This window comes from Spermophilus citellus (assembly GCF_964194105.1).
Source record: "Spermophilus citellus genome assembly, chromosome: 1".
In the NCBI taxonomy this organism is placed as follows: domain Eukaryota; kingdom Metazoa; phylum Chordata; class Mammalia; order Rodentia; family Sciuridae; genus Spermophilus; species Spermophilus citellus.
In genome coordinates this window covers 263677391-263701572 of record NC_138182.1, presented here as the reverse complement: position 1 = coordinate 263701572, position 24182 = coordinate 263677391, and the positions used below count along the sequence as shown (strand labels likewise).

Below are 24182 nucleotides of genomic sequence, written 5' to 3'. Positions count from 1 at the left end.
TTAATTTTTTTTGCTATGTGAATTACTTTGTCAAAAATGAAAAGACAATAGGACTGAGAAAAAATATTGAAAACACATATCTGATAAAAGACATGTATGTGAAATACAGAGAATTCTTTAAACAATAAAGAATCAAATGGCCCAATTAAACATAGGCTAAAGACCTGAACAGATGTTGCAGCAAAGAAGATACTGAGATAATGAATAATAAATGTAACGAGATGCTCAAACTCACTTGTCATCAAGTAATTACACATTAAAAACAAACATGAGGTACCACTAACACACCTTTCAGAAGAGCTAACATCCAAGAAGCTGACAATACCAATTGCAGAGCCAGAGGAACTCTCTTTCCTTTGGGAATGCAAAAATGGGACAACCACTTTGTGAAATAGTTTATCAGTTTTTAGAAAACTAACTTGCCACATTAGTAAACAGTTTAGCAGCTTACAAATCTTCTGTTTCAAAAGATGAAATAACCCAAATCATGTGAAAAACTCCAATGGCCAAGGCTGAAAATTGTTTTTATTTATTTTTTATTTTTTAAAATTTTTTCAGGTGTTCAGTTTTTTATTTGTTCTAATTAGTTATACATGATGGTAGAATGCATTTTTTTTTATTAGTTGCTCATAACAATACAATGATCTTGACATATCATACATTTGATTCAAATGGGGTATGTATTCTCATTTTTCCACGAGTACACATGGCCGTATAACCAATGCTGAAAATTTTGAACAGCAAAACGAAGAAATAAAATTTGGAAACTAACACAAAGTATAACATTAACATCCCCAAGTTCATACTCACATAAATTAATAACTGAATAAATAAGTAAGTGGAAAGACAGCTTTCCTACTCAGAAGAATTTCAAATAATGAATGGGGATACTATACCCTCTCAGCAGGTGGAGCATAGCCCCCTCCCTTCCCATGGGCATCACTTGGTAAAGAGGTCAGTAAGAATGGAGGAATACAGCAGTAAGTTTACAGTGGAGAAACCTGACAAACACCAATGCAGGCAAGTTCTGAAGGTCAGCTCAGAAGCAATAAGTCTTGCTGATGGTATAGGTTCCAGTTATGATTCCATGAAAACATTGCTGTCCCACTGTGGTTCTCCTCCCTACAATTCATACCACCAGAGCAATCATGGTGTTTCTCAGTACAAATACCAGACGGACCTTAAGGGACATTCTCAAAAATACCTGAGCTTTCCTTGAAACTGTCAAGGTCATAAAAACAAGGAAACTGAGAAACTGTCACATCCCAGAGGAACCTAAGGAGACATAATTAATACAACATGGGTGGGACTTTGGAATAGGAAAAGGACATGAGGTAAAAGGTGTGGAAATCTGAATAAATCACAGTTTTAGTTAATAGTAAGGTGTCAACATTAGTTCATCAATTACGAAAATTGTGCCATATTAGTGTAGGCTGTTAATAAAGATGGAAACTAGAACTGGGTAATTATGTATTACTATCTTTGCACTTTTTTTCTGTTAATCTAAGGCTATTCCAAGAAATAAACTTTATCTAATGAATAATTATCAAGAAGGAAATAAAAGTGGATTCAGAAAACTAAATCTTCAATCATTTTAGAATAATTGAATTTTAAAAAAATTTTGTATTAGCCTTCAAATGTAGGATAATAATGGAATAGGTTTGAAAAAAAGAAAAAGGGACTCAGAAAATTCAGCCCTCAAGAGACTCTTTTAATATATTTTCTTTTTAGTTTTGATTGATACATAACATATATATTCAAGGATATAATTATGTTTTAAATAATACATGCTGTCCTCATTTAAACTTAATTAAAATAATACAAAATGGATACATTTTGATATAAAGAAACACCTATATGAAGAAACAAGTAAATTTGCAATTGAGACTAAAATGTTTTGATGATAATATGAAATCAACAAAACATAGAAGCCAGATTTTCCACTGTGCTATGTAACTTTTGATATACTCTAGGTTTAATTATATACATTAAATATTAAAGGTTTTCAGGAGTAGAAATAAAAAAGGACATGTAACTTTTAAAGAAATAGGAACAATATAAAACAACAACAGAAAGCTACTATATCAATCAAAATAAGAGTGAAAGAAAGAAAATGGACTTTTTAAAAAACCATCAAAAGTAGAATACATAAAGTAAAATGGCACAGATACATACGAGGGTTCATTAATCAAAAAATATTGAATTAAATTCTGTTCTTAAAATATAGATATTCTTAGAATGTCTTAAACATTCCCAAAACAAAAATCCATTGACATACAACAGCCATACTTGAAATTAAAATACATAAAAAGATTGAATACAAAAGGGGAGAATAATGTATTACCAGCAAATATTAATCAAAAGAAGGAAATATTAATCAAAAGAAGCAAAAAATAATTCAAAGCAATGATTTATAGGAGGCAAAGGGAAATACTTCAGACTGGTAAAAATAACTACACTAAGGTGATATGACTGTCATAAACTTTTACATGTACACAGTTCAAAATACATGAAGAAAAACATGTAGAAAGTAAGGAGAAATTCACAAATAATAACATTAAAAGATTCTAAACCTGTGTTACATACACATTAGCAGAGCAAACAGACAAATAATCATGATAACAATTGAAAACAACATTTTTGGAAGCTTTTGCATGTGTGTGGATGTTTGTGAGGACAAGAGGTATCTGTGCATAGGTGTATATATTCTCAGAAAGGATAATAAATGTGTCTCTTCACACAAAATGTTCAGAAACACTCATTGTGCCTTATGGTACATGGCAGGCAATTCAAGTTGCTCACCTAACAAATCCAAATACTTCCTATCTCCTCTTTCTTCTTGGCTAAATAAAACAACAGTGGCTTTTTATTTCAAAGAAGGATGTGAAGGAATTTATAAAAGTGGAGTCCCTTGTAGAAATCACACAGTATCATTTTAATATGATGATGGACAGTAGAAACTTTGATAGTTTGGATTTATGGAAGATTTTTTTTTCAGGTGAAAGACAGCTCAGACTTTCATACTAATGAATAGACTCTGGCAGGAAGACTAGCAAGTCAGGCTGTAAGAGGGAACTGCAGTGAACTTTTTTTTTTTTTTTTTTTTTTTTTTTAGTGAGAGAGGAGAGAGAGTGAGAGAGAGAGAATTTTTAATATTTATTTTTTAGTTCTCGGCGGACACAACATCTTTGTTGGTATGTGGTGCTGAGGATCCAACCCGGGCCGCACGCATGCCAGGTGAGCGTGCTACTGCTTGAGCCACATCCCCAGCCCTGCAGTGAACTCTTTGAGAGGCAAGAGAGAAAGAGATCCAGATCAGAGCAAGAAGTGGGGGTTTGGACAGAAATAGACAAACTTCTACTTTTAATAAAAGATAGAGACTATTATTTTGAGGTTTAGTTTGAATAAAATACAATGTCAATCACATGATTGAAATGGAAACGCCAGTTTAAGTCACTACATGGCAAAATTAAAATGTTGGGAAGTCAAAAGTTTATGAATAAGAAAGAAACATTATTTTTTTCCTTGAATTAAGTAATTAATGACAAAACTGTATTTTTTTCCCATAAATTTTGGTTGGTTTGCTTGATAAGTATTACCAAACAATGTATTTTTATCATCTGAGTATGGGCAAGAAGAGATCTTCTGGCAAAGATTGTAAAAATGTTATTAGAGATGAATATAAAATATCTGGTAGTAGATTAATTGAAACAGAAAAATGATGACGAGCTAATGATTTGCAAAAGGTTTTGCTGAAGACTATTTCTGAAAAAAAGGAAAAAGGCAAATAGATCCGTTGGGATTAAGTTGTGAGAAAGCATTGCTAGCCATTTAAACTTTCTAGATTGTGAAAAAATACTACATGTTATTTTTATCAAATAGCACTGTCCCCACCTGAACAAAGACATGGGAGGGAATGGTTGTAAATCTTTCATTCCCGTGACTACTTTTGTGCTTTTCCTTTCAAATGAATGTGAAAGCCTCTGTGGAAATGAAAGACAAAGAACAAAATGTCTGAGAGATGAATTTCAGATCCCATTTAGGTCAGTTTTCTAGGAAATGTTACTCATTTTGCTCTTTTTATGTTTCTTTTTCCTTCATTTCCCCCCTATTTTAGGGAATAGGTTATAAAGCATAGATTTAAATAAATTATATAAAATTTTAGACCTAAATTTCTCTAAAATGTTAACTACTGAATTTGGCAGTTTGATTCTTCACTGAATTACTTCTTCGGGGGGAAGGGGAGGGGAGGAGGTAAGGAGGACTTGGTGGGGAGGAGAAGGAAGAGGAGGTGATTATTTCAATTTAACAAAAACAAGTTTTGATTTGTGAACTCACACAGAGATGTCATTCTTTCCAGAATTAGGCTAACTAAGTGTACAAGGGTCAAAGAATGAAATCATGCTTGGATAGAGCTTTGGTCTATTAAGCTTTACATTGTCTGTTTTTCTCTGAAGTAAAATTTCTCATTTTTCACAAAATTCTTTGAATCTTCCTACTTTGAAATAGAATAAAGTTTAGGGAATAGACAAGACTCACCTCTTGTATTCAACCAGGTAATGTTAACATTGTCTTCTTTGACTGAAGTCTTTCAGGGATGGAGAATAAAGATGAAAGTACAGTAAGAAAAAATGGGGGAAAGTTGCTAATATAAGAAATGATACTGAATTGAATGAAAATTGAAGTATTATAACTAAACAGGAGACTAGGGAATTGCTGACCTTGCCACTCTCTGAAAGACTGTATACTATTCTGGAAAATTCAGTGAATGCAAACTTCTGTATGTAAATGGGCAAAGTGACTGTGACAGAGGGTCAAGATGTCCCAGAGGTCTTTAAAAGAATTTAGAGAAATTTAAAATCATGTATACAACATGTTAATTTAAAGTTTTAAAGGAAGTGAAAAAATGACACTTATTGTAAAAAAAAAAAAAGTGGACTGGGGGATGTGTCTCAAGTGGTAACATGCTTGCCTGGCATGCGCGGGGCGCTGGGTTCGATCCTTAGGACCATATAAAAATAAAATAAAGATGTTGTATCCACCAAAAACTGAAAAATAAATATTAAAAAATTCTCTCTCTCTCTCTCTCTCTCTCTCTCTCTCTCTCTCTCTCTCTCTTTAAAAAAAAAAAGTGTGGAGTATAAATGTTGGGATCTGGTCCAGATTTAGAAGAAACTTTGCAAATTCACCAAGGCATAGGAAAAAAAAAGCTTATTATAAAATGAGAAGGAAAGGTAAGCATTTTTTCAAACTTTTGAAAAGCTGTTGTTTTTCCCCACAAAGCAAGCAAACACATGAATTCTCAATGTTTTAAATTACAGTGAACAAAGTAAATATTTTCTTTTCCCTATGTATTTGCAACTGAAAATAAGAGAATTTTAAGGATTTGGGAAAAAAAAAAAACAACTTGAAGATCACAGAATGATCATAACCATTGCCATTAAATTAAGATTTTTTTTTGCATGGTTTCAGTTCATATGTTCATTTTTATGGTTGCACACTGCAAAGAGGGGACGGCTTGTTTATGAAATAAAGCCATCTGTTTCAAGTTCATTGTGAAGTTTGAAGAAGAATGGGGTCAGAAAATGCCAATTGACTTCCTTCAGTGCAAGGAGGTAATGTAGGGTGAGAAGAGATGAAGATCATCCAAAAGCCCCACTCTTACAGGCCAAAACAATAAGATCCTACACAAGTGACCATGTTTCTCACATCAAAATTCAACTTAACAATTCTCTTCAGGACCTGACCACAAAAATCAAGCAGACTTTGTGAATTAAATTTAATAAGTGAAAGCTGAAGAATTTATCTTAGTGACCTAAAGGCAAGAATTAATTCATTATGCAAATCAGAACACCATTGAGAGTAAAAGAGATACTTAAAATTAGTTAAAACTGTATAATTTTTGAAATTGACTAATGAATCAGTTTTATTAATTTAGTGAAACTAAAAAATAATTCTATTCAAATGCTCTTTTACTATTCTTTCTAAAAGTAAAAATACCATGCATCTTTGTAAATTAAAGCAAACCTTAAAAAATGACTTCAAATTTAATATGTAAATATTAGAAATGGAGAGCAAAATAATTTTATTTGGCACATATTCACATTCTTTTCTCATTTTTAAAATTATGCCCATTTCCAATAAGAAGCCAGCCTTTTTTTTTTTTGGTAGAGAGTAAAACTTGAAAATAAGTCTAAATTTTTCCTAAAAAATTATTGTCAAAGTTATTCTTTGGGCGTAACACCTTTACAATTGTTAATACCTTTTAATTAACATATATGTAGATTATAATTTTTAAGAAAAAAATTCACTGTAGTCACTGAGCTTCCTGATAAATATATGGTTTTTGCTATCAAGTGGAGGCTATTGTAAATAGAAACTTTATATCTTAAATATTAAATATTTTATCTAAAAGAAGTTCACTTGTTTTTCTTTCATAGAAACATTCTTTGACATTTTTTAGTGCAGAGTAATACTCCATTGTGTATAAATGCCACATTTTTTAATCCATTCATCTATTGAAGGGCATCTAGATTGGTTCTACAGTCTGGATATTGTGAATTGTGCTGCTATGAACATCGATGTAGCAGTATCCCTACAGTATGCTCTTTTAAGGTCTTTAGGGAATAGTCCAAGAAGGGGAATAGCTGGGTCAAATAGTGGTTCCATTCCCAGCTTTCCAAGGAATCTCCATACTGCTTTCCAAATTGGCTGCACCAATTTGCAGTCCCACCAGCAATGTATAAGTGTACCCTTTCCCCCACATCCTCGCCAGCACTTGTTGTTATTTGACTTCATAATGGCTGCCAATCTTACTGGAGTGAGATGGTATCTCAGGGTGGTTTTGATTTGCATTTCATGTGCTTGTTGATTGATTGTATGCCCTCCTATGAGAAGTGTCTGTTCAGGTCCTTGGCCCATTTGTTGATTGGGTTAATTGTTTTCTTATTGTTTAATTTTTTGAGTTCTTTGTGATATTAGGGCTCTATCTTAAGTGTGAGGAGTAAAAATTTGTTCCCAGGATGTAGGCGGCATTTATACACAATGGAGTATTACTCTGCACTAAAAAATGACAGAATCATGGAATTTGCAGGGAAATGGATGGCATTAGAGCAGATTATGCAAAGTTTAGCTAGCCAATCCCTAAAAAACAAATGCCAAATGTCTTCTTTGATATAAGGAGACCAACTAAGAACAGAGCAGGCAGGAAGAGTACGAGAAGAAGATTAACATTAAACAGGGATGAGAGGTGGGAGGGAAAGGGAGAGAGAAGGGAAATTGCATGGAAATGGAAGGAGACCCTCATTGTTATACAAAATTACATATAAGAGGAAGTGAGGGGAAAGGGAAAAAGAAAAAAAAAGGGGGAAAAATGAATTACAGTAGATGGGGTAGAGAGAGAAGATGGGAGGGGACGGGAGGGGAGAGGGGATAGTAGAGGATAGGGTAGGCAACAGAACACAACAGACACTAGTATGCAAAAAAGTGGATGTGTAACCGATGTGGTTCTGCAATATGTATACGGGGTAAAAATGGGAGTTCATAATCCACTTGAATCAAATGTATGAAATATGATATGTCAAGAACTATGTAATGTTTTGAACCACTAATAATAAAATTTTTTAAAAAAGAAACATTCTTTGAAATATAAGGCAAATAAGTTTTTTAAGTAAATTCTTACTTTTATGATTCTTTACTATTTATGGATAAAATATTATGTTTTGAAGTCATAGGGCATTCTCAATTTATTCTATTCTCATACAGATTATCAAATTGTACAATTTAATACCTTTTAACTAACATCTATGTATATTATAATATTTTAAGAAAAATTTCAGAAAAAAAGAGAAGACAGAGGAGACAAAGAGAAAGAGAGAAATTCCCATAATTATAGCTCAATTTATATGGGCAGAGAAATGGGTAGAGTATTGTAGTTTCTTGTGATTATGAATTGTATCCACCAAAATTAATTCTAAGAGCATATAGCTATATAGACTTCTTAATTTAGAAAACAAACACACAAACAAAAAAAAACACTGCTGTGTCTTGATAATGTGTTCCATGAACATTTGAATTCTTATCATTTTAGTAAAATATAATAAAAATAATTTCAACTTTAGTGCTCAATTTTTCAACTATATTTACAATAGCATTCATAATAATATCAAGGAATTACCTTCAACTGAATTTGTTTTTAAATGTTCTTATTACATGATTTGGATGAAAATATCTAAACAGTGTCATAAATAACTGATTTTCTCTTTAAAAGGTCTATTTAAAAAATTTAGTATCTTAACTCTTTGTAGAATTTTTTTGCTAGTGGAACCAACCCATTATAGTTATAGCTTTGTTTAGAGTATGTATAAGAAAATTTTACATAGAAAATGAGATATTAACTTAGAAGATTTACTTGATCTAAATGAAAATTTATGCTTTACAGAGCAATAAGCAAACACATTTTAAAACTATATGTTAAATTATTATTATTCATTCCAGACTTATTAAATAAAATAGTGTTAGCTACCAGATTTTTAAGTGACAACAGATTTTTTTTTCAGCTTATTTGTTCCTTCTGATTCTTATATCTCTATCTCCCTATGGGCTTAAGAAGTGGGTAAATGTCAATAAATATTTTGTGAATATTATCTGTTCATAAATGGAAATTTAGTACTTCATTTTTAACTTGCACTTCTTTTTTTTTTCAGACCTCCTTACGTTTCATTGCAAAAGGAAAATGTGAATTCAAAAATTAATGAAGATTTATGGTATCTAATAAAAGAAACAAGGGATTTCAAATACTCTCTATGAGCTGTGCAATGGGTCTATTGAAACTTTATTTGCTGCATATATTCATTTGCTACCCCTCTATAATTTGCCCTTTGGCCAGTGGTTGACCCAGCAGTTTCAGACAATGTGGAGTTGGGTGCTTCTCCCACCTGGGACCTAAAGGTGTTCTTTGTCTCTCCATCCTCAGGTCCTACCTCACTTCATTTTGTCAGTACCCTGTATTTTGTCTTTGTACATGGAAGGGGACCATTTATTACTTTGCACATGAAAAGAGATAGGTAAACAGAGTTGGCTTCTTTAAGATGATGAAATATTAAAAATGAGACAATGTACAAAAATAATATGTAGTTACAAGTGTGATGAATTTATGTGTTAGTCAGCTTTTTGTTGATATGCCCAAAATATGTGACAAGAACTATTTAGAGGATGGAGTTTATTTGGGGCTAATGGTTACAGACTTGTCAGTCTAAGGTTGACTGATTCTGTTCTTCTGGGACTGAAGTAAGGCAACGTTATGGCAGAAGGGTATGGTGGAGGAAATCTTCTCAGCTTATGTCAGCCATGAAGCCGAGAGTAAGAGAGGAACCAGTGACAAGAGATAGTGTAAGGGCATGTCCCCAGTGACTGACTTTCTCCATGCTGTGTCCCACCTACCTACAATTTCAAACCAGTAGTCCATTTAAATTGGACTAATTTAAATCCATGAAGTGGGTTAATCAAGTAATGAGGTTGTAGATCTCCTAATCATTTCACTTCTGAACATTCCTACATTACCCAACCAATAAGTATGGTGGGAAACATTAAAAATTCAAACCATAACAGTTTATAAAGGAAGAGAATAAGCTATTAGGAGAAAGATTAGCAAAACAGATGATTTAGAATAAAGATTAGAGAATGTTGTGATGAAGGCTTCTCAAATATGTAAAATTTTTTTCAATATCAGAAAAAATTGAATTGAAATAAAAATTGAGGGAGACAGAGAAAGGCATTTTTAATGCAAAATATTCCATTGCACAATGAAGAGCTGCCATGAATCTCTACATATCAAAGACTATAACTGCAAAATAAAATTTAAAGACTGTAGGAATGACAATAAAGAAGTCTGACACACTGAAAAATTTGAAATTACCACTGAAGATTTAAAAACCAGGTTGATGAATATGTGTAGATTACAATAATGGGAAAATGTTAATGAAGTCTAAAATAGTCATTAGCTACTCGCAAGTCATTGGATGTTTTAATAATTTTCATGATAATTAAATGTTCATGATTTAAGTGAGAAAGTCTAGATGCATAACTATGCATACCAACTTAGCTATGAAAACATACATAGATCTATATCAAATGAATATACAACATTTTAAGAAAAAACATCATTAAATTACTTTGGAAATTTTCTTTGGTTGGAGTTTGGGTAATTGTAAAATTTTTCTTCTTTTTTACTGTTCTATAGTAAATGACATTCATTATCAAATTAAACACCAAACTAACTTTTCTTTTTAACAGAAATATCATAACTGTTAGCTTCTTTGATAAAGTATGGACATAAGGAAAAAAGATACCAGAGTTCTGTTTACCTGCATGGTAGACTGGTAGTAAAGGGATCCAATTCTCTATTCCTCTCTTTATTAACATCCTTCACAATCTGTCTTTGAGGCTCTTCCTATTAAGATATACTCTCTCTCCTAAGTTAAAAGATGCACTGGCCTGACAGTTAATTTTAGCAGACAATAAACAGAAGTGAGGGAACATTATCCCCTACCACCCCATCATGAGTTTTGAAAGTCTTGCATGCTTTTTTTTTTCCTTTTTTTTTCCTGTCCTTGGACCTTGAAAGCCAGCCTGGGCTAGCACAATAGAGGATATAAGAGGTACCTGGAGAAAAGCAATCATCAACAGTCAGCCAAACCCATGGATTAGAGAGCAGTCAAGATCAGCCAAGTCAACAATCTGACTCAGCTCACTTAGACAACCTGACAACAGCTCACACAGACTTATTTGTAAACACAAGAAAGCAAGAATCACCAGACTTATCCAAAGTTTTGTGAACAATAATGAATTTTTATGTTTTAAAACCATTAAATTTGGGTGTGATGTTTTGCAAAATTAAATGATGGCTGTTTAGTCAGTTATTTCATCTCTGTGACTAAAAGACGCAACCAGAACAATTGTAAAAGAGGAAAAGTTTATTTGAGGGCTCACAGTTTCATAGAAGGCCAACTCCATTCTTCTGGGCTCAAGGAGAGGTAGAACATCATGGAGGAATAGTGTGGCAGAGTGAAGCAGCTCATATGGTGATCAGAAAGCAAAGAGAGAGACTGCTCTCCAGATACAAAATACATACCCCATAGCCACGCCCCCAAGGAACCACTTTCTCCAGCCACACTCCACCTGTCTCCAGTCATCACTCAATTAATCCCATCAGGGATTAATTAACTGATTAGGTTAAGGCTATAACCGAATCATTTCTCCTCCAAACCTTCTTGCGTTGTGTCACACACAATCATTTGAGGGACACCTCACATTCCAATCATAAGAGTGGTAAATGATAGCTGAGGTAGAAATTTACACTTCACAGAGAAGGCTCTTTTAAAATTGGTCTTTTTAGTTCAGGGAAAACATGAAATATATGACATTTGACTTTGTGACTGGCCGGGGTGGGATAAAAAAAAAAGTTGTAAACTGTTAATAAAGGCTAGAAGTATCGTAAGGAAACTAATAATTGGGGCCTGGAAAAGTGATGATGCATGTAATGTCATCACCAAATAATTGACAAAACTGTTGCTGCAGAACTTCAGAAGATGGGAAATTTATCTAATGAACTTTTTGGATTTGCCTAAGGAGATCTCGAGGCAGAGCATTGAAAGTGTCAGCTGGATTTTCTTAATTATGTAGAGTATGGCAAGAAATTGATGAACTACAGGAAAAGCTGTCCAGTTTCTAAGCAGAATTTAGAGGGTATATGAGAGGGCCAGAGTTATGGGCTACAGAATAAAATAGTTTCTTTCCTTCATTCCCTTTAGTCAAGAAAAGATTATCAAAGTAAGAACAGCCTGGGGCATAGATTTAAAAAAAAATCAATGTGGATTAAGACCTTTTTGTAAAAAACCTCTGGAAGAATTACAAAGGAGCTTATCTGCCCTACTTATAGGTAGACAGAGGGGCTATTTGCAATAAAGAGGGTCTCCCACAGATATAAGATACGCTCCATATGAGTGTGCACAAAGGATTTTTTTTTTTTTTTTAGTGGAGTAGATGCAAATCAAATGAGTTGAAAGTCCACAAAAGTTTTTTAAGAGAATGCATAGACAATAGTGTCATTATCTTGGCCTCAAAGATGGTGAGATTGTTTAAAATGCAAAAAGCCTTCAGAGTCCCCCTTTTCCATGAATGATCATCTACTGAGAAAAATGTTAAGAGGGTATAATTTCTCCTAACCTCTTCAAAATGGAGCAGGAAAGAGATGGAAAAGCAACAAGTTCTTGAGAGGGGGAATTGTGGAAAATAATGAACCGGGAGACTGACCTAGGGAGGAGAATGGAGGTCAAATCTGGGAACATTCTCTTTTCACAGAATCAGAGCATCTGGAAATATTTGCCCAGTTAGATGGCAGGATTCTTAATGTCCAGAGAAGTCTCCCATCTTAGTCTTTTTGAATGAAGGTTCTGGGAATTAAAATTTCCTGCCTTGTCTTTCCATGGTATTCTGGGCAGTGATGGTGGAATGCAAATAACTTGTTCATTTAGTTCATAAGTCTCTGAATCAAAATGTGCTTCATCTGGAGACGAGTATCGATTGTGGAGTGCTGGACTTTACGGGCAATACGATAATTGGAAAAAAATTTGGGTGCCATGTAAGGAAGTGAGACAATTTGTCTGTGAGAGTGGTACAAAATTGGGGTCAGAAGATGGGATGGTGGTAGGTTGATTGGAAACATAGCCTCTAATTCTTCACCCCTCACTGAAGCCATATTTGAGCTCCTCTCATCAGAAGGTCAGTTTCATCATTGCTTGAATGTTGTTAGATCTTGTGACTTGCTTTTATAAGTGAAATACTGCTTAAATCATTGTTAGCAGATCCTTAGCCTGGCCTTAAAGAGGTTTTGTACACTTCTACCTTCCCACTCTCTCTCAGATCTCTATCTCAGTGGAAGTCGATCTGGGCTCGCTTGCTACAGAGATATCACAGAAGTGCTAGAGCAGCAAAGACCTAGCAACTACTACACATGTACAAGCCAAAATTTGAAGAATGCTCTACCTAATGTATAACTGATAATAGGTCTGTGAGTGAGCCTGGCACAAGTCAGGAGAACTGCCAGTTGTCTTAGCATGCTAGGGATGCTGTAATAAAATACCACAGACTCAGTGTCTTACAAACAACAGAAATTTCTCTCAGTTCTGTAGCTTGAAAAGTGTAAGATCATGGTACCAGAAATGTCTGGTGAAGGCCCACTTCCATGTTCATAGTCTCTCCTCAGAGTACTCACGTGGTGAAAGGGGCAGGCAGCACTCTGGAGACTATAAATTCACTAATCCCATTAATGAGAGCACTACCCTCACAACGTAAACTCTTGCCAAAGGCCCCATCTTCTAATACTATAATATTTGGGGGGAAGGATTTCAACATACTGATTTGTGGGGTAGAGCATCAATATCTAATCTATAACACCAGCTCCTTCATAGATACATCTATGAATAGTAGTTTGGGGTGATTTTATAAATAGCATTGTAGATGCTATTTATAAATAGATAAGAGCTGTTAGAAACTACTGTATAAATTCTTAGTGATCAATTTAAAACAAGCATTGCAAATTTCAAGTTAATTTCTTCGTTAAAAGAGGAGATGAAAATTGAATAAAAGAATTACTCTTCTCTGATTAGAAAACCACAAATAGTGGGATTTCCTTTGTCACTGCACCGATGCAGGTGACATAGATTCTTCTTTCTATTCTGAATTCTGTCTAGTTGCTTGGCAGTGAGAAGAATAGAAGGGAGCTGAACACCTCTGGGGAATTGCGTTGGTAGCCAAGCAAGAAAGACACTAAGATAGCAGACAGCTGTCACTGTGATGGAAGCTATAGGGACTTTAATACCAAACCCTGACAATCTGTTTACAAGGCCAGCAGCTGGTGACAGGTGAGAGTCATATTTTCACTCATTTTTTTTTTTTAAATAGGAAAGAATAGAAGAATCGAGAGAAGAGAGTTAAGGCAATTTCCCCAAAAAGGAATATTCATAGCTGTTATATGAAAAACAGTGTTCAGGTAAGTTTGGAAAACATTGGGCCAAACAAGTGAAACACTTTTATTTCTTTTGTCTAAAGAACTTCCAGGACTCTACTATTTGTACTATGAATCCCCAAAAGGAACATATAGTATGCAATATTCTTCAAGTTTATTTGACTTTTTATTTTAAGAGCATTTTGCAGGATTATATTTTCACCAAGCACACTTTGGGGAATGCTGAATTCATGGTTTCTAAAGTATGTAATTTTTATTTCTAATTTTCAAGTTTAAATTTTTCTCTATAAAGATAACCTTTTTAGCAGTATGTTGTAGCATTCACATTTACATGGTTTTAAAAAAGTAAAAAAAAGTAATTTAACCTAGTGAAAAATAACAGTATTACTTTATATATTAAAATATGTTTTTGGTTCTACTCTTCTATAACATGATGTCACATTTTTTAATACCTGCCTTTAATTATAGGTTTAATATAATGGTAATAACTTGTATGAACATTCACGTGTTGAAAAATTTACCATATGTCAGGCCCTGCACCAATTACATGTCATCATAATTGTTCATCAGAAAAACTCTATGATTTTAGTACTGATGTACTCTTTTTTTTCAATTTTTTTTTTAGTTGTAGGTGGATACAGTACCTTCTTATTTTATTTATGTGGTGCTAAGAACCAACTCAGGGCCTCACACATGTGAGACAAGTGCTCTACCGCTGAGCCCCAGCCCCAGCCCCAGCCCCAGCCCAGTACTGCTTAAAAACTATAGTTAACTATAGTTATCTATTACTATAGTACACATGGTATACATGCTATGCTACATGGTATACTACTATACATAACTAATATAGTAGTTATGCTGTTTAAAAATTATGAAGTTGAACTTAAAGAAGTATGGCCATCTCATGAATTGACTTATTTAAAAGTGACAAGACTGAGATACACCTGTAGTTCTATAAAATGTTAGCACCTGTTCACTCAGTGAATGCATAGACTTTACCAGTAGGCACACTGTTAAGTATTTAGAAGAGCAAAGCTCTGAATTACATTTTCTATTAACCATATATCAAAGAAAAAAAAAAACATCTTAGAGCAAGTAAGTGAATGGGTTATTGAACCTGATGAAGAAAAGCATATCTAAAGACATTTCAAAAGATACTGAGATTAGAAGCTGATATTAACAGATATGAAAAGATCTGTTTTGACTTCACTGTAACGAGTTATTTTTCCCAATTCAATGGCTTTGTTAGTGATTTTTTTTTACAATTAGAAATTCGAGTTTTGATTCTAAAAACATATGTTAAATAGGCTATAATAGGAAATTACCAACAAATTATTATTGTGAGTAAACTTTGGGCACAGAAACAAGGAAGCATTTGCAAAGAAAGAAAATGGGAGTTGTGCATAAAATATTTCAGATGTGAGCACTAGCTGAGGTCCTCATAGTTCATGATCAAGTAGTAACATTTTTAATACATGATCAAGTAGTAACATTTTTAAACAGCTTTATAGACATAATTTTGGTATATAACAAACTGCACACATTTATAGTGCACAGTTTGGTAAGTTTTGACATTTGTATCCACTCATAAAATCGTCATCCTGCCACCTCTCCCCATACCCCAAGTACTGGGCAACCACTGATCAATTGTCAATGTGGGCTATTTTACATACTCTAGAATTTTATATAAGTATAACTGTACAGTATATAACCTTTCTTTTTCACTCAGCACAATCATTATGAAAAATTAATCCATAATTCACATTTATTATCCATAAAATTTCATTGCTATGTAGCATTCCATTGCATGAGGAAGTATTTTAGTTTATCTTTTCATCTATTGATGGACATATAGATTGTTGTCCATATTTGGCTATTACAACAAACATGAGATGAAAATAAGTGTCTTTCATTGAAATATTTTTTGCTTTCTTTTATTAGAACTGCAATGGTAACTTAATATGATAGATGCATGTTTCACATTTCAAGAAACTAAACTGTTTTCCAAAGTGGCTTTATCTTTTTATATTTCCATCAGCAGTGTATAAGAGTTCTCCTTCTTCCACATCCTTGCCAACACTTGATACGGTCTAGGTTTTAATTTTCATCATTCTTGGAAAATCTCTATTGTGTAATTTCATTGCAGCTCTAATTTGCATTTTGACTAAAAATGTTGAACATCTTATTTGTCATCTATATATTTTCCTTTACTTATTTGTCATCTATATATTTTCCTTTACTTATTTGTCATCTATATATTTTCCTTTCTTGAATGGTCTCTTCAGATCTTTTCCCATTGTTTTTATTGGGTTATTTATTTTCTTATTATATTTTAATAGTTTCTTATATATTCAGAAAAGAAGTACTTAGTAGATATATAATTTATAAATATTTTCTTACTGTATATTTAGAAGTAGCATTCCAAATTCACAGTGTATTTTCATCCTGATAATAGACTTTTGTTATTTTCTTTTTCATTTTTTGGGTAAAAGATATTTTCATTTTAATAGTCTAATATTTCAGTTTGTTCTTTTATAAATCATGTTTTTGGTATTCTAAGGCATTTTTTGCCTAACCTATGATATAAAAATGCTCTAGTGTGATTTCTTCTGAAAGTTTTATAATTTAAGTTTTATATTTAGGCATATGTTCTATTTCAGGTTAATTTTTGCATATAATATTTGGGATGGCTGAAAGCTTATATTTGTGGTTTATTTTTCTAGCACCAATTTTTGAAAGGTTTCCATGTTTCCCTTAAATTTTTTTTTTGTCAAAAAATAACAATTTTCAGGTATGTCTTTGATTCTGTATTCCATTCCATTTATCTATTTATCTGTATTTATGCCAATACTATGCTGTCTCTGTTCCTGTATCTTTATAATGGTTCTTGAAAAAAGAGTTTTTCTCCACATTTGTTCATTTTCAAAGTTGTTTGGCTCTTCTAGATTTGTTTTTGCATTTGCACATGAAATTTATAATCAGTTTGTCAATTTTCATAAAAATCCTTTGGAGATTTGGTGTATGGTTATGTAGAATCTAGGGAACAATTGGGGGATGAATATCATCTTAAAAATATTGAGTCTTTGAATCCATTATCACAGCATCTCTTTCCATTGATTTAGATCTTTCTAATTTCTCTTGGTCATTTTGTAGCTTCAAAGATGAGGACTTTCACATATTTTTCTACATATTTCTAAGTATTTTTTCCCGAAATTGCAGCTTCTCAAACATAGAAACAGAGTTATTTTTGTTTGTTAGTATTTGGTTCTGAAATCTTACTAAGTTCACATTTTAATTCTAGTAGCTTTTATATGGATCCCATTGAATTTTCCACGAACACAACCATGCAATTTGAGAAGGAAGATAATTTTAATTCTTCCTTTCCAATCTAGATGACTTTTTCTCTTTCTTTCAATTTTACTGGATAGAACCTTCAGCACCACATTGAATAATAAAAGTGAGGAGTGTGGGTATTCTTGTCTTGCTTCCAATCTTAGAAAGAACACATCCAATCGTCCACTATTAAGTGTGATGTTAGCTTTTGTATTAATCCAAAAGTCTAAATTTTGTCTTTGTTTTAAAGATTGTTTTCATGAGCTAAAGAATTCTATGTTCACAGTTTTTTTTTTTTTCTTTGTACCAGGGATTGAACCCAGGGGCACTCCATCACTGAGCCACATCCCCAGCCCTATTTTGTAGTTTACTTATAGACAGGGTCTCACTGAGCTGCTTAGCACCACACCTTTGCTGAGCCTGGCTTTGTTTGAACTCAGGATTCTCTTGCCAAAGTCTCCCAAGCCGCTGCCATTACAGGTGTGCACCACCTTGCCGGCTCTTTTACATTTTTAGGAGGAAAAATTTACTATTCTCTTCACACTTTTTCCTCTCTACATAACATATTATTTTCCCTCTGAATGCTTTTCAAGATTTCCTTTCCCTCACTGATTTTGAGCAATTTATTTTGTACTTTGAAGTAGTTTTGCTTATGTTTCTTATGCTTGGAGTTCATTGAGCTTCTTGCATTTCTAGGTTTATAATTAATTCCTCATATTTGTATAATTTTTGACCTATTTTTAATTCAAATATATTTTGATCTTCCCTGTTCCTTTCCTCCCTTGGGTACTCCAATTACATATACAGTAAGCACTTGATATCTTCCCATAAATCACTACTGTTCTTGTGCGTCTACCTTTTCTTCCTGTTTATGATTTTATACGATTTCTATGACATCAAGTCCTATTATCTTTTTTTTCTTTAACATCCTAAATCTGTCATTATTCCTATCCAATGTATATTTTAACATTATAGTTTTTATCTCTGGAGTTTTGATTTAGTCTTTCATATACTGTCCATATGTGTACTTAATTTTAAACATAAAACACATGATGTAATTCTTATTTTAATATTCTTATCTGCTAGTTCTAAATCTGTATCATTATGTGTCAATTCCATTTAATTTATTTTTCTCAATGTTGGTCATATTTTATTGGTTCTCTTGTAATATTTTATTGAATCCAAATATTTTAGATGTTTTTCCTCAGTGTTTTTAATTCCTATATTATTGGTGTTTGTTCTGGCATCCAGTAAAGTTTGTTAGGAACAGTTTAAATTTTGGGGTCTTGTTGGGTAGGATTGAAACAGTGCTCAGTCTCTGGCTATTTATGTCCCAGTACTGAGGAAGTACTTTCTATGTCCTCTATCCAAGGCCTCAAGAATTATGAGTTTTTCTATCTCAATGGAGGAACATGGAGTCTTCGCAGTCCACTGTGAGCATAGGATACTGTTGCTTCTAATCATTTAGGGTGATTCTTTTCAGAGTATCAGGGAGTTTCCTCAGATGTTGGACAGTATTCACTTGAATTATCAAGGGGAATTTTCTTCAGATCTCTCTAATTCTCTCTTTGTACAGTTCTCTTCTCTGGTACTTTGCCATGTGAACTTGAGGTGCTTTGGAACCCAGATTCTTGGTTCCATCTCCTTAATTTAGAAAATCTGCTGGACTCCTCTCGAGTTATCTTTTCTATAACATGCCCTAGAACTTCTTTCAAAGCAGCAAGCAGTAATGATTGCATAATTTTTGTTCAATCAGTAAATACTTTAGTTGTATTTGGTTGGAGGGTATATTCACCCTATCTCACCATTATTATTCTATCTTGTGTAGAAGCAAATGTTTTATTAATAGCTTTAATTTTATTTATTACAGTGTATTTATTTTTAAGTCTACTGATTTCTATTTTTCACATTTTTTCCTTTCATCAAGCAAGGATTGATATATTTTATTTTGCTTTCTTTTAAATGTTTTACATTCATTTGCTTGCTTGCTTATATATTTATTAAAAATATATTTTCTTATCTACCATTTAACTAATGCTATGATAAATTCTAGAGTTACAAATATAAATAAGAGTTCTTGGCTTTCTATTATAGCTTATTTAGGGAGAAAAGCCCAAGAATAATTAAAAGTGATAAGGGCTTGCTTTGAGCCTTCATGACTCCTAACAATTGGTATTTGCTTTGTGTGTTTTAGGTACAGACTATTATTTGGAGTCAAAACTTCCTGCCAAGCACAATGTCTGAAACCCAGCAGTATTCAAGATAAATAAGTTATTATGATACAAGAGACTAGTGCTTACTATGATTCCTTCTTCATTATTAAAAATTGTTGTTTAAGTGTTTAGCTGCAATAATTGCCTTATTCAGTGTTCAATGAATGAAGTGTTATTTGGATATCTAGCAGGGAGAGAGATGATTTCTTAGGCTGAGAACTTAAGAAAAAAATGTGAAGGAAGTGTCCTTGGATTGATTCATGAGAGATGGGTAGAACTTCTCTAGAGGGAGAAGGGTAGAAGTGAATTTCAGCATGCCTTAGGGGGGGGGAAAGGAGTGATATACTGAGAACATGGTACTGTTCAAAGTGATCCCACAGAGGTTATTGTGTGTGTGTGTGTGTGTGTGTGTGTGTGTGTGTGTGTGTATGTGTGTGGTGTGGTGTGTGTGAAGGGACTTTACAACACAGAAGAATTGGGGATGTGGCTAAGGTAATAAGATTGAAAAGAAAATAGGTGGTACATTTTAACCCATCTTTATGCCATAATGAGTTTGACTTTTGTTACATAAGAAAGCAATTATCAACTTGAATCCTAAATAATGATAGGTGATAGATTAATGAGCAGATTGATTAACAAGAGATGTGAGTCAAAAGTTCAGCTAGGAGGGTGTTGCATAGAAAATGCATACATTAATAGATTCATAACCAAAATCTACCTAGGATAGCATATTGAAGAATAGCCTGGCCTAACATTAAGCAGAGCATTAATTATATAGCTGGAGAATACTAAAGTAGGCCATGCAATAGAAACACACTTAGAATGGAAAGGGTATAATTTATATGATCTCAGAAGCAGAATATCTTGATCAAGTAAATATGTTTTTCTTTCCATTTAAGGATAGTGTGTGCAGTTTAAAACTGTGCCATGACTTGCTACTACAGAAATGTTGGAGTTTATATGGAAGAATTCTTTTATTTTACATCTTTCTCACACTGACAATACAAACCTCAGTACCATTTTACTCTTTCATTTTGTTTTAGATATACATGTGAAAATGTGTATGACCTAAGGAAATATACATACATGTGCACACAGATATGAAACTAATCTTTTATATATATACATTATAAATTATTAAGAAATAGTATGTGTTTTAAATGTATAGACTTATTTGGTGAATCACAGTATACTATGTTTGCTTCTTCATTCTGCTGCCTTAATTTATCTAAAATTCTTATAAATATTGTCAATTCATAATTTCTTATAATTTTTGTATGAAGGCACATGTATTTTATATATATTTACCATTACTAGTTACTCAAGCCTGCGGTTAGTTGGTCATTTGTAGTTGCAATGCATATTTTAAGAATATATTTTTACACAATGCATTTCTTATAATTTTAATACTAGAGGATAAATTTATAAAAATTATACATTTAAAAATTACTATGATAATATTTAATTATGTTGGTTTAACATAATGCAGCTGAAGGAAAAATATCTTGACTACTATAAGAATAAATAGTAAAAACATTATGCTTCCTTACAGTTGTGATGAGATTTTCGGTTACTTATTACTAATAGATTTGCCTCAGTATTTATGATGAATACGATGACTTTAAGACCCCTGAAAACTGACTGTTGTTTATATATAGTCAAAAACTTTATTATACAGCTTCATTATTGAATTGGTACTGAGACGTTTTGAAAACTGGTTTATTTAATCATTTTTATTACAATGAGAAAGTCTTTTGTTTGGGATTAACTTGCATGGTCCTTCTACACAGGGAGATAAGGTAGGGCCTGGGCATCTGGCTTGTTTCATTGGTCCTATTTACTGAAGTGTTCCTTGGGTCCTCACCATCTGGAGTTGGATATGTGATGATCTGTAGTAGTTGCCTCGGACATTTGAGATTAAAGTCCAACTGTCTAAAGGGTTAGACATTAGACCTAGCCTTTAACACTTGCTTACCAAGACAAGCACTATAACTGAGAATTAAAATGTTGCTCAAAGTACAGATAAAAACCTAGTGTAGTGACACTTTGTGTCAGGGAAGAATCATCTTTAGATATCCTTAGTTTTTAGTTAGGTTCATATACTAAATAAAATATATTTTTCGCATGTATCAGATTATAAGAAATGCAGCTGAAGGAAAAATATCTTGGCTACTATAAGAATAAATAGTAAAAACAAATTATTGCTAGGTATTCAAGAATAGAAATGCAAGATATTGACTCTAAAAAGCATGAATTTTATTATGGATTACTGTTAATAAGGTATGAATTATAGATAGAAATAAGCAAAAACTGGACAATTCTGATTTAACACAAAAAAATTAAGAACTAGTTCTTTAAACACATATCATAATTTGTTTCTATTTTTCCTAAGTTCACATAATCTTTTCTGTGGGCAATGCATTTTATATCCTGCTTTTGCTTTCATCTGAAAAGATGAAAGAGTAGTTGATGGTGGCCATTCTCCCTATATCAGCTAAGCTACTGCTTCTGTGCTTGCTGGTCTTATGTTGATATTTCCCTTGGCCATTGCACTTGGCTTCTGTCTTCTCTCCAATTTACAGCAGTTGGGGATATTGACGGTGGCGGTGGGTATGTTTATGTGTGTGGGGGTGTTGATGAAATACTCAGATTTTAATAATAATTCTCTGGAAATTTTCACTTTTTATTTAACCCTTACTACCACTTGTTGGGTGTGAATCTGGAGTTAGTATCCGAGCTGCACTCTGCCATTTTTTTTTTAATTTCTTTCCTTTGCTACCATTTCCTGAGGTTTACAGCATGAGTTGTATGTTGCATAGTTGTTAATGCTGAATTATGGGTTCTTTCTCCCTTTTTGCTTCTGTTGTTCTTATTCATTCAATAACAATTGAAAAGGGGACATTATTTGTTTCAGCTTTACTTTTCCATCATTACTCAAAACTCTGGACTTGTTTCTGAAATAGCCGTTGCATTTTTGAGCAATTTAAACCTTGACTTGAAAATAATGGAACATACGCTTTTTAAAAATAGACAAATTCTTTTGATTTCTCTACATAAGGAGTATTCTAAAGGAAAGTGTGCTCCCGAGGAGAGCAAAAGAGAAAAAGAACTAAATTTCTTTTCACCAAATTGTGACATTAAAGTACAAACACCAGATATTTAATCAAGCAAGCAAGCATGGGTGCAGATTCAGGCTGTCAACATTGAATTAAATTATATAATAACCTATATATAAGACGTGGTTCTTATTAAAAAGAGAATTTTCTTTTACTTAAATTTCTGTACACAAAATATATAATCTGATCAAGGAGGTTTTTGAAAGGGTGAGTCCTCACTCAAGTCTATGAACTGGATGAGAATGATTTCCAAAGCTGCTCCTTTTTTTCTGTCTCTTCGGGGAGCTCCATCAGTCAAGGGTTACCTGTGCTTTTGAATGCTGCTGCCTTGCTTTGGCTTAGAATTCTGTGTTGTTGTTTTGGCTGAGAATTCACCAAATGCCACTATCAGGAGTAAATGAACTAAGGCAGAGATCTTATAAGAAAGAAATTATAACAACAGGGAAGAGAAATGGAAATGAATGTTTGTAGGGTTTATATTTCAAATATTCATGAAATCTTCCTATTTTTTTAAGAGTTCTGAAAGTAAAATTTCGCATAGAACTGCTCATGAATAAGCTTCTGGTCATACTTTATGTATAAATAATTTCTGGATATTATAAAATTTTAAATAAAGTTTCTGGTCAGAATGACAGAATGTCCAGTTTTACTTCTTGTTCTTAAGAAATTTTTGTTTTCTTTAACTGTGTTGGTTTTTAACCCTAGGTGACTACAAATGAGACTTCAAAGTTCAATTCTTTGAAAATGAACTGAATGATTTCCACTGACAACTCTCATTATTAGATATACACTGGTTTTTGCCCTTTCAGTTAATTATATAATAATTGAACAGACGTTTATTGAATATTTTTTGCACATGATTCTATGGGACATTGTGGAAAATCTATAATCTAGTTGAACACACAAGATGTCATTTATACAAAGAGATTTAGCAACACCATATGTAAAATTTTAGAAAAGGAAGCTATCACTTTGGTATGGTGGAGTCTGAGAAGATCTCTCTTCTTTTTTTTCTTAAATGCAGCGCTGGGGATTGAACTCAAGTCCTCCTACATGCCACACAAATGCTATACCACTGAACTAGAGCTCCAGCACCCACTCTAGGGAGTTCTTGGGGAAAGGTGAAGATTGAGTACAGGAACTCAACAAATAAAATGTCACTGGAGGGTCAAATGGTAATGGAAACTCTAGTTGGAAGAATAGGAAAGGGCTTTGGTAGGGAAACAGGCAAAGTTACTGACCTACAAAACATAAGATACACTGAGCAGCTGAAGGAAAAATATCTTGACTACAAAAGATGAGTCTTTCAGGTAAAGGAAAAGAAATGCTATTTTATGGTTGATAGATTGAGTTTAGAGTTAATTTTAGGCAGTAGGGTTAGGGTTTTAGCTTAAGAAAATGGTAGTCAAAGAAGGAAAAAAGAGTGGGGAGAAGAGAAAAAGAGAGAGAGAAGGAAGGAAGAATTAAAGTTATAAAAGGACAAAATAGCTTCAA

The 24182-nt window shown here is 33.1% G+C and overlaps 1 long non-coding RNA gene across 1 annotated transcript in view; it reads left to right on the top strand.

The window, feature by feature from the left end:
• Nucleotides 1–9831, top strand: part of LOC308650427 — a 217833-nt gene extending 208002 nt beyond the window's left edge. Inside the window, exons 3-4 of the long non-coding RNA XR_014022324.1 lie at nucleotides 5133–5234; nucleotides 8706–9831. This is a non-coding gene — a long non-coding RNA (uncharacterized lncRNA). The remainder of the gene's footprint in view (nucleotides 1–5132; nucleotides 5235–8705) is intronic.
• The last annotated feature ends 14351 nt before the right edge of the window (nucleotides 9832–24182 follow it).